General features: G+C 33.4%; 1 long non-coding RNA gene across 2 annotated transcripts; it reads right to left on the bottom strand.

Moving 5' to 3' along the window:
* Nucleotides 1-9132: 9132 nt before the first annotated feature.
* Nucleotides 9133-11512, bottom strand: LOC128290529 (uncharacterized). Of its 2 annotated transcripts, none has more exons than XR_008280396.1 (2): nucleotides 11347-11512; nucleotides 9133-9371 (listed from the first exon to the last, which is right to left on the bottom strand). It is a non-coding gene; the product is annotated as an uncharacterized LOC128290529 (long non-coding RNA). The 2 variants fall into 2 exon arrangements; XR_008280397.1 differs by lacking the exon at nucleotides 11347-11512 and adding an exon at nucleotides 10161-10382.
* Between the last annotated feature and the right edge of the window lie 3144 nt (nucleotides 11513-14656).

Genomic DNA, 14656 nt, shown 5'->3' with positions numbered 1-14656 from the left:
ACGAATCAAATTTCTTATTTTACAGAATTCAAAATGTGTTGTATTTGACTTCATTTGAAACTAGACTCATTAAGGAGTCTAAGCATATAAATTTTATCTTATAAACATTTTTTTACAATTTATAATGATTTTCTAAAAACAGAACAGGAGATTTCGGAGTCATTCTAACACCGTCTCACACAACTTTAAATATCTCTTTATAGGAAATTTCTTTGCTCACAAGGTCTCTTTTATAAGAAACTAGACTAATTAAGCCTTGATTACATATTTTATTCAGCCTATAATTCCACACCAACAATTTATAGTGATTTTCTAAAATCACGTTACTGCTGCTGTCCAAAGCAAATTATTACAATTTGCTCTTAAATTTCCAAGTCCAAACACTTATGAACTTACCATTTGAGTTTAAGACATATCATGGCCACATCATATCTTATTAAATCAACTCATTATGTCCTATTATGATTGAGTTTACTCAACGTTTAATCACTTAAAACTTACAAAGGAATCAAACTCATATACTTAAGAACTTACCTCGAAATTGCCGAGCAGTTACTGATCGACTATTCGGTTAGGTAGCTTGTTCTCTTTTTCCGAATTAGACTCCCTAAGCTCTTGAGCTTGAATAAACAAATTTAATCTATTACAAACCAATTATACAAACTCATGGCTGAATATAACAAGAAGACTACTAGATTCTACTAGCCACTCATTGCTCTATTATTAACTTTACTTAATTATAAACGCATTCGGCAATTTGATAATTAAGTTCATATCATGGTATCATAACTCAACATTTATCAATATATCATTAACAAAATATGCTCATGTCAAATTTACTCCCAATCACATCTCAAAATTCAGCAAGCTTAGAACTCATTTAATAATTAAATTCGGTAGCTTAATCACTTTGCTAACTACTTATGCATATAATTCAATGATTTTTACATCATCTTACAATCACCATTATTCAAGACTTTGAGATTTCCACAAATGTTCATCTAATGCCTCTAGGCCGAATGTAATATTGCATCCAAATTCACATAGTTTTTTGTTATATCTAATTCTAATGTACATAATCATAATTCAATTCAACATTATAAACCATTATCACCCATTTAGCCGAATATACCACATTAATTTTTTAACATTACCCATGTAATTACCTATAGGTTCTTATACCTTAAATTCACACATTTAACCTTTTAATGCCTATTGATCATTCCTTTGGTCTTAACCTAAATGACAGCTCTCATTCTCCATATTTCAACCGAATTTTTTTTATAGCATGAAGACTTTCATACATTTATAAAACTTTCATAACTCATTTGGCCTTATCAAGAACCATTTAACACGCAAGGAAAATAATCATAGAGGAAGAAATTAACATTCTAAATAGACTCAATCTTTGACCGAATGTACAAGGTGCCTCTAAGCCACTCATCCAAAAATCTTTACCCCATTCTAGTCATTCCCCCATTGTTCCATGCAACATGAAAATAACCCCTAATTCCAACACTTAATCATCGGCATATTGCTCAAATCACCATAAGAAATCTCAACTTTCTTGACATTACCAAGAGTGCATCCACAATTTAACTTAGCATATTATAAAGCCAAATCAACAAATTCAAAGCTTACCTCCTAATAGGTAAAGATGAATGCCGAATTGCTCTAGGTAAGTTTTCCTTCTTTTCATCTTTGTTTCTATTTGGAAAGTGGTATGAGAAGAAGATGAACACCATCCTCCTTCTTCTCTTTTATTTAATTCCTTTTATTACAATTATTAAATCATTGGTTAATACAAAATTATTTTAATTTTGAATTAGTGGAGCATTATCTTTCCTTGGCCGGCCACTATGTTTATCATGGGCAAATTGACATGCAAAACCACTCTTTTCAATGCATGTACTATTAGACTATTATAAGATTAACCTCTCACTTTCCAACAATGTTTCATATAAGTCCATTTTAATAAATTCACATAAAAATGATCAAATTAATGCATGAAACTTTCAGACATGCATTTACTCACATCATAAACACAGAATATAACTTTTAATTTCTTATAGGACTCGGTTTCGTGGTCCCGAAACCACTTTCCAACTAGGGTCAATTTAAGGCTGTCACAGTCTAAGCCATGGCAAAATAGGGCATACATACTGACTTATCCACATGGCCATAAGACACGACCGTGTTCCAGGCCGTTTGAAAATTAAGGAGGCTATTGACTTGGCCACACGTCCAACCACACGTCCGTGTCCCAGCCCATGTGTCACACACGACCAGTAGACACCCCCGTGTGTCTAGGCCATGTCAAAGCTGGAGGCTATACTAACTTTAATTCGAAGGGTACCCTAGGGGACACACGGCCGTGTAATGTGACCGTGTGTCACACATGGCAGAGACACACGCCCGTGTCCCTACCCGTGTGGAAAAAAAATGGGCCTTTTGAATAGCCAATTTGCCACCCCAATTGGGCCAAACCTACAAGCAATAAAACAAGCATATTTGCACACCAATTTCAGCCAATCTCAATTCCAAAACATACATTATTCATGACTTATCATTACAAACCAATCATTTCAAATCTCAATTCATCAATCAATTCATACCAAAACTTAAACTAAAATTATACCTAAACATATGATCAATACATCATTCAATCAAATGCTCAAAACTTACCAAAACTTCTCAACATTGACCATTTCTTTTGGCCAACCAAAACATACCACAATTTCACATTAGCATCACATATCATATACCGTTATCAAACTATAAGTTCAAACACAAACTAGCCATATCACATGGCTAAATATATATATCACAAAATATAATCCCACAACTTCTAGCCTATACATTCCATACTTTAATATATATACATTTTCAAAGTACCAAAATAAGGTTTGATATTGTGGTGATGATCCTTGACGATCCCCGAGCTCACAGTAGCTTTGATATCTATAAAACAATGCAAACACACATAAAGTAAGCTTTCAAAATCTTAGTAAACCATATACAAATAAACATATCATTCAAAGCAAATAAGTATCATCAAATCGTTTATACTTTCTATACCAATGCTAACACAAATCTCATATTCAAATACTTACCTTTCATTCTCAAATAGGCTATACAAAGTAAACATACCTGAATCTAATACGTTTTCACAAAGTTATTCATTTTCTTGTAGTGCCTATTTGAACCATTCGAAAACATAAGGATACGCGGATAGATCAGAAAACATATACAATGCCAACGTCCCAGACGTGGTCTTACATGTAATCAAACATCGATACCACTATCCCAGACAGGGTCTTACACAAAATCAGATATGATGCCAATGTCCCAAACATGGTCTTACACACAAAACATATATCAGAAATCCTATGTCATGACATACGTATCCTAACTATTTCTAAGGTTCGTACGGGGCTTTTCAGACGTCAGAACTTTGTCGATACTTTCTCGGATAGCATATATTTAGCTCGGACATTCATTCATCATAATTCAATATCCAATGAATAATAATAATTCAATTTAAACAAGCTTATTTGTATATTGACTTACCTCGTAGGGATTTGGATAGATGGCATCGGTTACTCGATGACTTTCGACTTTCCCTGATCTAATTCCATATTCTTTAGTTCTTGATCTATATAAATTCAAATTTAAATTATTCAATCACAAATTCATTCAAAACAATCCATAGATACATATTTAGGGCAATTTGCAAACTAGCCCTCACATTTTCACATTTTGACACTTTAGTTCCTAATTCACAAAATCACAAAATACACATAATTTGCATTATACTTATGCTTGGTTGAATATTCATAACTCTTATTCAAGTCCACACATTTCATTTATTTCACATTTTAGTCCCTCAATTTATAAATTTCACAATTTATCCTATTTTACTTAAAATCATCAAAAATCCAAAGACAGAACATATAAACCTAATATCAAACTTTCATATATCATTATATAACAACATAAAGCTCATGAATTTATCCATGGCACATTTCAAATTCATCATCAAGATCAGAAATTGAGGCATGAGCTTAGTAAAACACAAAGTAACGATCACAAAAACGTAGAAATTATCGAAAACGGAACAAAAATGAACCTTTAATTGAGCTTTAGTATGGTCGAACCCTAGCTAACTCTTTTCTTTTCTTTTAATTTGTATTTTCGGTTGTGGATGAACACATAATGGCCAAGTTTTATGTTTTATTTACTTATTATTAACTTAAATAATCAAATTCCAATTTTGCCCTTAATGAAATAATAATAAAAACTTATAATGGTTGTCCTTAAATGTCCATTAACCATGTTAATGGTCCAATTACGATATGAGGACCCTTGTTTTAGAAAGTCAAATCAAATAGGTACTTTAACAAACAGAAGACTACTTTTACATTTTACACGATTAGGTCCTTTTTCAAAATTAAGCACACAAACATTCAAATTTCCATACGAGACTTTCACACAAGCTCATTCACATATCATAAACACGAAAAATAATATTTAAATATTTTTTAACTCGGATATGCGGTCCCAAAACCACTATTCTGACTAGGGTCTAAACTGGACTGTTACAGTCTAGCCACATGTATTGAGGGTTAAATAGATACATTACGGTGGAGTTTGTAAAAATAGAGTGAAATAGGAAAGATTAGTGCGATATGAGAATTATAGCTTAGCTTGAAAGTAAAAAACAAAAGAAAAATCCAAAAAGCAAAAGTAATACGAGCAGAAAAAGTTCTCAGAAAATAAAAAGTGAGTGAGATAAGTTGAAAAAGAAAGTGAAAAGTCACAAAAGAAAGAAAAACTCATTCATTAGTGCACAGAAACTCATAGGCTAGCTGTAGTTACTATGTCATGCTATGATTTTTTATATAGAGAGGGAAAAGAAAGGTGAGAGAAGGAGAAATAATGTGGTGAATGAGTAAGGATCACTAAGGGGGGAAGAGTAGGGACCAATACAATGTGCTAAACTATTTTGGTGTTTGTAACCCTCTTGATGCTTACTATCTTTAAATTCTATACCTATCTTAAGCCTTAGAACGTTATAAGCTGCAAAGTCCTATGTGACCTAGTTATCTTTATACATGAATGAACATTATACTAAACATACGCATTAATGACTATCTGTGTTTTGCTCAGATAATCAAATCACTTGTATGATTTATTTATGGATACTACAAGTGAGACCCTTAATGTTTATATACTTTGTAACATACTGAACTTAGATGTTTATGATTAAAAGTGGTAAGTCAATTACTCATCATGTTAAAGTTGTTAGTAAGCATGAAATGCGTAAGTCATATGCTCTGAAGTCAATACTTGTATGATATTTGCTGAAGGGTCGTCGCTTTTACTTCTTGTTTTTTTTTTTTTTATGTTGCTTGAGGACAAGCAATAACTTAAGTGTGGGGAAGTTTGATCTGCCGTAATTCGATGTAGCATATTAAACTAGTTTTCGCATGTAAGGAGCTTGAATACAAGCATTTTCATTATGTGTTAGTTAAGTTTTCTTAGTTTTATTTATATTCACTAAAATGTGCAAATTGAGTCTTTTATTGACCTTAGGGTAACGCACTTGGTGAGTATACAGGAGACCTTTAGAAGGTGTACTAGACCGATGTTGGTCACCATGTCGCAACAGAGATGTTCGATGTCGCAACATAGGAAGAAGAATGGAGAAAGGTCAAGACTGCCTTTGATGTTGCGACACGAGCTGTGGGTGTCACGACATACGCCTAAAGATAGCTAAGAAGGAGTATACTAACTGCCATGTTGCGTAACAGGTCCTGGTGTGTCGCGATTTCGACTCTGCGACGGAAATTAATTATGAAACACGGGCATTTTAGTCTACACAATCAAAACTAAAGCTCAAGGATGTTGGCTAACCTAGGTTTAAGGACGATGACCACCTAAAATATATAAATACGCTCATTTGACACATGTTATAGACATCATTCACTTAGCTTAGATTTTCTTTAGCAAATTTAGTTTAGTTTTTCTTTTGTTTTTAGGTTTTAAAATTTATTTCAATTGTTTTTCATGATTCTCAAGATATCTGAATTGTGGAAAGCATTCAAATTTTTTGGATTCGTGATTAATATCAATACAATCAGACCCTTTCGGATACTCTATACTATTGATTTAATTAGCATGTTTTCTCTTTAAATTGATTTTATATTATCTATGAAAACCATGAAGAACTAATTCCTTTATGGGGGATTAGCAAGATATATGATCTATTGACTGTTATGTAGGGTTACTCAGCGGATTAGTTGTTTGGGAAAGGAAGAACGTGAGACAAACCTTGGGCCTTACAACCCCAGGAAGTCATCAAGGTGGGGAATTAACCCAAAATTGGTATTGCCCATTTGTGAACACCTTCACCCCAAGCCAGTCTGGATTGTGAGGTCGGAAGATAAGTAGTTCTTTTTGACTTGTTATGTTAGTGAAAGATTGAAAGATCAAAAGATCCTGCTAGGGTAGTGACTAGTTGATTGATGAGGAACCCAAAACGACAGTTGATGGGGATTACCGAAGTGAGCTAATCACCCATAATTGAGATTTGATTCATTCTACTATTCTATCTCTTGAACTTTTATTTCTTTTATGTTATTTTATTATTATAAAAACCTTACAAAAACCTTTTTATGTTACCGTACTATAATTGATTTAAAGTACTCATTAGACTTTTAGTGTTTAGATTAGAATTGGCCTAGCACTCGCCTTCCTTGGTTACGGTCCTTGGAGTATTCACCTATTCTGTTGTAAAAACTATATTAAAACTTGACTCGTATACTTGTGGATATCGCCTCATAGTTTTTTACCTTATTGCAGTATTTACACTTTGGACGTTAATACATCTGGAGGCAGTCAACATGATAGCTACATACTAAATCCAACATCCATACATCCATATGGCCAGTTACTAATGTAACAAGTGAGAAATCTGAATCATCATCCTCACACTCAACTACATTATTTTTTGTTAAAACTTTCCCATTTTCAAATTTACCCTTATTTTTCTACTTTGGGCAATTTTTCTTCCAGTGTCCTTTTTCTCGATAAAAAGCACACTGATTTTTACTTGGTTCCCCTGTGACTTGGATCTTTGCTTCTGATCTTTACTCCGGGTATGTGAACAACCCTGGACTATCAAAGCTTTTGCATCTTTGTTTGAATTTCTTTGCTTTTTCTTTTTTCTCAGTTCATAACTTTATAAAGCAACACACATTTCACTAAGACATATATCAACCTTCTCATGAAGTAGCTTTTTTTAAGGAACTCAAATTCATCAAGAAGTGACCCCATCAAAGCCAAATCTTCATAGTTGGAGATCTCATCCATATTCTCTAGATTTTTGACTAATTGATTAAAACTGGTGACATGATCATTCATAGTGGTACCTGAAGCATAAGTGAAACCAAACAACCTTTTCTTCATATAGAGCTTATTTTGATTTTTTTTTTTAAATTTCTTCTAAAGCTAACCACAATCTATTTGTAGAAGTCTCCTTTTGAAAAGGCATACATCAGCTCTCGAAAAAGGCACGATTGAATTGTACCACATGCCAAATGATTGATAGTCTTCCAGCCTTTTTCCTCTACATCATCTAAATTCTTCTCATCAATTGCAATATCTAAACCTTGTTAAAAGAAAACATCTAGAAACTCACTTTGCCACATACCAAAATGGCTTGTGCCATCGAAAATCTCCATTGCCAATCTCGTATTTGTCACTATCGGTCTCACCCATATGGATGATGTTGGAGCTCTTAGATTGCCCTTCATTTCAGCCATAATTTTTTAATATGCCCAAGGAAATATTTTTTGATGTGGAAGATCAGTTTAAACTGCAACCAAAGAGCATACTTCAATAACCTTCGACTTTGATACCACTTTTTGTGTGAATAAGGTAAAAGATAGTAATTTATTGTAATCGAAAATCACACTAGGTTCAATTTTCAGGAAAGATTGGAGGGGTCACAGACTGTCCCGCTTAAAACCCAACCTTCTAGGCAGAATCTCCCTCCAATTTAATTTAATAGCACAATATATCACTACAAATATACCTTACAAAATATTTAAAGAAAAATAATAAATAACACCAAAATTTTAACAAGGTTTGGCAAATTACGCCTACATCCTCAGACACAACCAAATATATTTCACTGCAAAAGATACAAGTGAAAATTACAAATAGGAAAAGAGAAATTTTAGAGAAAATGAAAAATTTTGGGATGATTTAAAGGTGGAGAGATCACCTCTATTTATAGTAGTACAAGCATTCCACAACCTTGTATTTTTTAGATATAGAATTGTGCTATTTCAACAACAATTACTACAACAACTCCATATCCACTGTTAAAACAAAATTGCACTCCATTCTATATCGCGTACACTCTTTAAAAAAATCCAATTCATTTAAATTGATTAATTTGAAATTCACCGGACAGATCGAGTATTGCTATCCCTTGTTCACCATTTTCGTGTTGCTAGCTAATACTCTCAATTCAAATGTTTAGATTTCCCATATGTTCACATGAAAATGATGTCAATAGTGGATTCCTTTGTTAAAATAGGCGTCAATAGTAGGATTGTTCAAACGATTAACCGATTGGTTAACCAAACCGAACTAGTGTTAATCGAACTTTTTAATCCTTTAACCGTTACCCAAACCAAAATTTTTTTTCAAAAAAAAATAACTGAACTGAGATATTTCGTGTAGCACCCCAAACCCGGCCCAGAAGTTATGGCCGGATCCGGCATGCCACATCAAAAACATAAAAAAAAAAATTCATTCTAAGTCCAGAAAATCGTACTTGATATTCAAAAGATTAATTCATTAAGGGTTAAAGTGAATGGAAGCTGTGCACCAGGTAGGAAACCGGAAAAGAGGAGGTGAGTCCATCGGACTGCTTAAGTACCAAACTCCCTTCGGATCCAATCCTAGACATGCAAACCACCATTGCCATACCTTAACGTCATGTATATTTCTAGGAAACCGATTTGATTAAGTCCTTTTTAGGAAAAGTGATTAACTTTGGAAAATATCTTCATTGCGGAAGCTTTGCTTGTTTTTGTGTTATTTTGAAAACAATTACTGTTTTTGAAAACGCGCCTTAAAGCTATCCAATTTCAACAGTCAAATATAAATATTACCTATCTTAATAAAACATATAAAAACCATCAAAAATAAATAAGCGGCCTTATTACATTTAAAAGCCCAAAACCTCAAACGTAATTAAAAGGATGTCCAGTTCACCAGAAGAAAATCAAACTTTCAGAACGGGTGGCCACTCCAAATTCTCTCACAGCTCCAAGCCCACTATGGTTGGGGATTTCCTGCGTGGATGAAAATAAAAGGGTGAGTTTGGGGAAACTCAGTGTGTAAGGAAAACCCATTCAAAGCCCAAGTCAGCTCAAGCCTATTGGGCCTAAGCCCATTCAAGTAATGATGGTCTGGGCGAGCCCTTTTCAGATTACAATAAACTGGGCCTTAGCCCCTTATTCAGATAACAATATGGCCCATAGGCCCATTTCAAAATACATGCAACATCAGTAAACATATGCAAGCCCATTTGGGTAACAGTGGTCTGGGACGAGTCCTTTTCAGATTACAATAAAGCGGGCCTTAGCCCTTATTCAGATAATGATATGGCCCATAGGCCCATTTCAAAATACATGCAACATCAGTAAACATATGCAAGCCCATTTGGGGAGACTACTCAACCCACCAACCACTACACTCCACCCGTACCAGCCATACACTCCATGTGGGGAATAGCTCAACCCACCCAGCCCAACACTCCACAGATTCTTGACCTTGCGCTCGATTATCGATAAATTGAGGCAAAGCCTCCAGTACGTAGACAAGCCACTTTCAGTACTTCCTCCGTCAATATCCCAGTCCCATGCATCAGATAATAACAACATGGCATGCAGTAAATAACAACAGTCAAACATGCATTTAAGTCAATTTAACCCTAGGGGTATTTCGGTAATTATCTACTAGGGGTAAAACTGTAAATTTTCCACTTTTAAAGGTATTTCAGTAATTTATCTATTTTAGGGTTTTTCATGGATATTCCTACTTTTCACGTACTAACAGAATCACGTACCGAGGGTTCTTACCGAATTGGGCCCGTTGGCCCATCATTCCAATTTTGGCCCATTAAGCCCAAAAATATCGAGGGCATAGAAATCATGCACTTTGCAGTCCAAACATTGCAGCTTACCAAAAACATTAATCGATTTACCTCACGAGCATTCGCACACTCGCAAATCTACAAAATACCAGTTTTCGGCATTTCGGCTTTTCGGCTTTTGCCGATCTAGACTAAGAAAGAGGGTGTTAGTTACACACATTTATGACGATATCTTGACGAGATCCACACACGAACCGCCTACAATTGGATTACTAACACGTTAATCTAACTATTCAAATACGAACTACGTATTAATCCCTTACAATATTCGGCCAACCACACCTACAGATCATAGTAAGCTTATAAGAAATCAATAAGCAACCCATTAACAAATTTTTGTCAATGTTTACCACATAATCATAATTTCACTGCAAGCTGTCTTCCTGAGCAACAGTCACTAAATCATTTATAACTGGAGCTACGAAACTCCAAATCAAGTTCCGTTAATTTTCCTGAAAATAGACTCATATATATTCTATCCATAAAATTTTCAGAATTTTGGTTTATCCAATCAATACCAGATTTTTCTCAAAGTTTCCCATGTTTCACTGTTTGACTAATCTGACCACTCTTCATTACGAATCAAATTTCTCATTGTACAGAATTCAAAATATGTTCTTGTTTATTTCATTAGAAACTAGACTCAATAAGCTTTAATTACATAATTTATTCAGCTTCTAATTCATCTCCCACAATTTATGGTGATTTTCCAAAGTCACGTTACTGCTGCTGTCCCAAGCAGATTTATTACCAAATCACTCTTTCACACCTAACTTGCATGCTTTTTATTTAAACATGTATATCACCAATCAATCATCACATATCTATGATTTTACTTAAGTATAATCTCCATTTCATCATTTTAAAGCACAACATGTTAGCTGATTTTTCCCTTTAACATCTAAGGCACATGCATGCTCATTTGTTTGGCTCAACTTCACCTATCTTCCATTTTTCATCAAAAGGACATGAAACAACAACCATTTCCTTCATTTTAATTCATGACTAAATGTTCACAACACAACTAAAAATCAAAATATACTTCAAGAGTTAAGGTAGAATCAAGAAGAACTCATGAACCTCAAAATAGAAGCAAGGTACCAAGAACTTACCTTCAATTTTCCTCCTCCTAATGACCGAATACTCAAGAGCTTTCTCCTCTCCTTTCTCTTCTCTATCTTTCAGCTATGATGAACAAAGATGGACAAAACTTTGTTCTTTTCACCCCTTTTTCTTTTAATAAAACTTCATATTTCATCCATTTAATTCTTTAATACAAAAGACATGATATTCTTATCATGGAACATTTACCTAACCCATTATCATGGAACATTTACCTAACCCATTATCATGAAACATTTACCTAACCCATTATCATGGAACATTTACCTAGCCTATTATCAATTTGTATCAATTTGTACCATAAATTATGGATATCAAGTGTACATTTTGTCTACAAGAACATGATGGTTGGCCACTTCATGTAAAATGGGAGGTTTATCATGCAAATCCTCCTATTTTGAACTCCTATTTATTTGGCCACTTCAATTTAGCCTATAGCATTTTCAAACATTTTCACATAGGTCCTTTCATAATTTCACTCACAAATGACAAAATCAAAGCATGAAATTTTGTCAACATTCACAGAATTCCTGAAAATTGGGGCGTTACATTTCGGTTAAATTTATCAGTTAACCGAAATTTATATGTTTTATTTTTTCTGGTTAAAACAAGTATAAAAATACAAAAATAAATTAATAATATTTATTTGATCGAATTAACCGAATTAGTAATTGCCTAATACATATAATATATAATATTATATATTAAGTTAGGTTAATTTGATTAATTACCCAGTTTCAAACTAAATTAATCGTTAATCGAAATTCTAAAAAATCTTTAACTGACTTTCGACCGAACTAAATCAGTTAACCAACCGATTAACCGAATTAGATCAATTATGTCAGTTAATTCAATTTTGACCGAAATTTAATCACCTACTAAATAGCAAGGAATTGTTTGTGGCATGGTTTTCTATAAGGAGGGTTCTAAGTAGCTTCCATTTTTTCCCCAAAAGGTGTGAACTTTATTCTGTTAAACGAAGTTTCGAATTACTTTAATTTTTATAATAATATAAATGAATCTTTTCTGAAATAAAAAATATATTTACTTACCATGGTTAGTTAAAGTAAGTTTTTGCCTTGGACAAAGACTAAGACTTGGAATAAAGTTCTAAACATTTCGTTAAAGGTCATTCGTATATTGATCCAATTATTATTCTTTCTTCTTTTGAAAGGAATTACTGATCCAATTATTATTCTTTCTTCTTTTGAAAGGAATTACTATGGTTCTCTTATAACTATTTCACTACATAATTTATATGCTGTTCTTATAATTAAGAGTTTATTAAAGTTGTTAACGAAAACGATTTTACTTTAATCTCATAAAAGGATTATTCTCTTTTAAATATTTCACTATATATATATCCCTTCCAAAAGCTTTTGCTTTCAACTTAATTAGTGATTCAAATTTATTATACTAAAATATATTCTTCTTTTTTACTTTAAACAAAATTTTAAATATATATAATTTTAAATTTAGGTGCTCTAACATAAAACTAGTTATATTATAACAATATTTTTATTTAATATGTTTAATTTTTTAATTTAACTCAAATAATTTCACTCGATTCAATTCGACTCGACTCAAATTTTATTTCACTCGACTTAATTTGAAAAAAAATTTAAATTAAATTAAAATAATAAAATCAGATTCGGGAATTCCATTAACTTATAAATTTTTTCACAGTCTCACCCCCACATGGTACGACACAAGTCAGTCAACAACAAAACGCATCGTTAAGCTTTTAGAAGTAAAAAGGCAGTAAAAAAGATATGCTTTACAAACGTAACCTTCAACAAACATAAAACCGACACATGTTATATAGATACATGCATCTTATATAGAAAACGTGACCTTTCAAGGGATATGCTTGTATCATCTTGCATGTTCCACAAATCAACCTTCTCTATATAAACACTTCACTAATTCGACCTTCGCCATACCAGAAAACAAGCTTTTCACCTTTAAAAACATGCATCGTTCAGCAGATTATAGTAAGCTTAATCCCCGCATGAATTGCTTTAATTGTAGCAAGAAAAGTAAGTGCACGAGAAAGTGTTTTCCGGTGCCTTTGACTAAACCACAGGTGAAACGTATACTTGAGAGCTTTGACAGAAATGGAGATGGTCGACTTAGCAAGCAAGAACTTAAGAGTGCCTTGTATTACATGGGATCGCATTTCCCCAGCTGGCGAGCTGCCCAAGCGCTTAACCGTGCTAACGGGAATGACGATGGGTACATAAGCGAAGGCGAGATGGATGATCTTGTTGAATACGTTTGGCAATGTGGTTACACCGTTTCCTAACTAATTAATCTCATGATAACCATTGGGGCTTGGGATTTGGCAACTGGCGAGAGAAAAGCATTTTAGCTCTCCCTACCAAGTTCCATTTTTTTTTTTTAAACTACTATAGTAATTTCTGTATTTCAGAGAGAAATCCCAAGAATTTTGGGCATCTATTACTTTTTGCCTTCATAAGTGGCAGAAAAAATATGTGTGACTTGTTCGGTATCATAGGTTTTTCTTTTAACTTATGTACTAGTTTTCTATCTCTCACACTTTTTTACTTCTCTTTTTTTATTACACAAACGTAGTCGTATTTATAGTTTTCTAAACCAACATAGAAGGCTGGTGTAAAAAGCTTGTGAAGCTTCCAGCAAATCCATCCTTATTGGTTTATCCTTATCATTAAGGAACTTTAAACAAGCTTCCATGTTGCCGTCAAGCTTTATCCATTTATTACGGATAATGCTTAAAACTCATGCCATATTCATACTTCGTCAACCTAGCCAACTTGAAAACAAAAATAAGGTTGTCACCTTGCTTGTTTTGTCAAGTTGCAGGCCAATTTGTATAGCAATTTGACTTTGAAAGTCAGTTTGACTTCAACATACTATGAATCATGGAGGAGTATTCAAATTTTGGATTTAATATCGGTAAAATAAAGCACAGTAATAGGTGAAAATTAAAAATCTATAATATTTTACCGATAGAATTGTTGTTTGATTAATATTGATATTATGATTAATTAGAAATATATGAATTCAAACGAGATGAAATTAAAACATGTTTATTCTTTTATTTTAAAAGTTGAGAGGGTTTATAATAATAGTCCTTGTGTAAAAAATACTCCACAATATTTTAACCCTTGCCACCCCCTTGCCTCTCCGGCGAAGGCATCAGCCGCTGGCCGTTAGCTTCCTCCTTCTTTCTCCTTCGTTGGTTTTCTCCTCTTACCCCTCCTCAGCATTTTCTTCATATTTTCTTGCTACTCACCCTTTGCTGGCACTCCAACCATC

The sequence above is a fragment of the Gossypium arboreum genome, chromosome 3, assembly GCF_025698485.1.
Source record: "Gossypium arboreum isolate Shixiya-1 chromosome 3, ASM2569848v2, whole genome shotgun sequence".
Lineage (NCBI taxonomy): Eukaryota > Viridiplantae > Streptophyta > Magnoliopsida > Malvales > Malvaceae > Gossypium > Gossypium arboreum.
The sequence above is the reverse complement of the archived record's forward strand: the minus strand, read 5'-3'. Positions and strand labels throughout refer to the sequence as shown.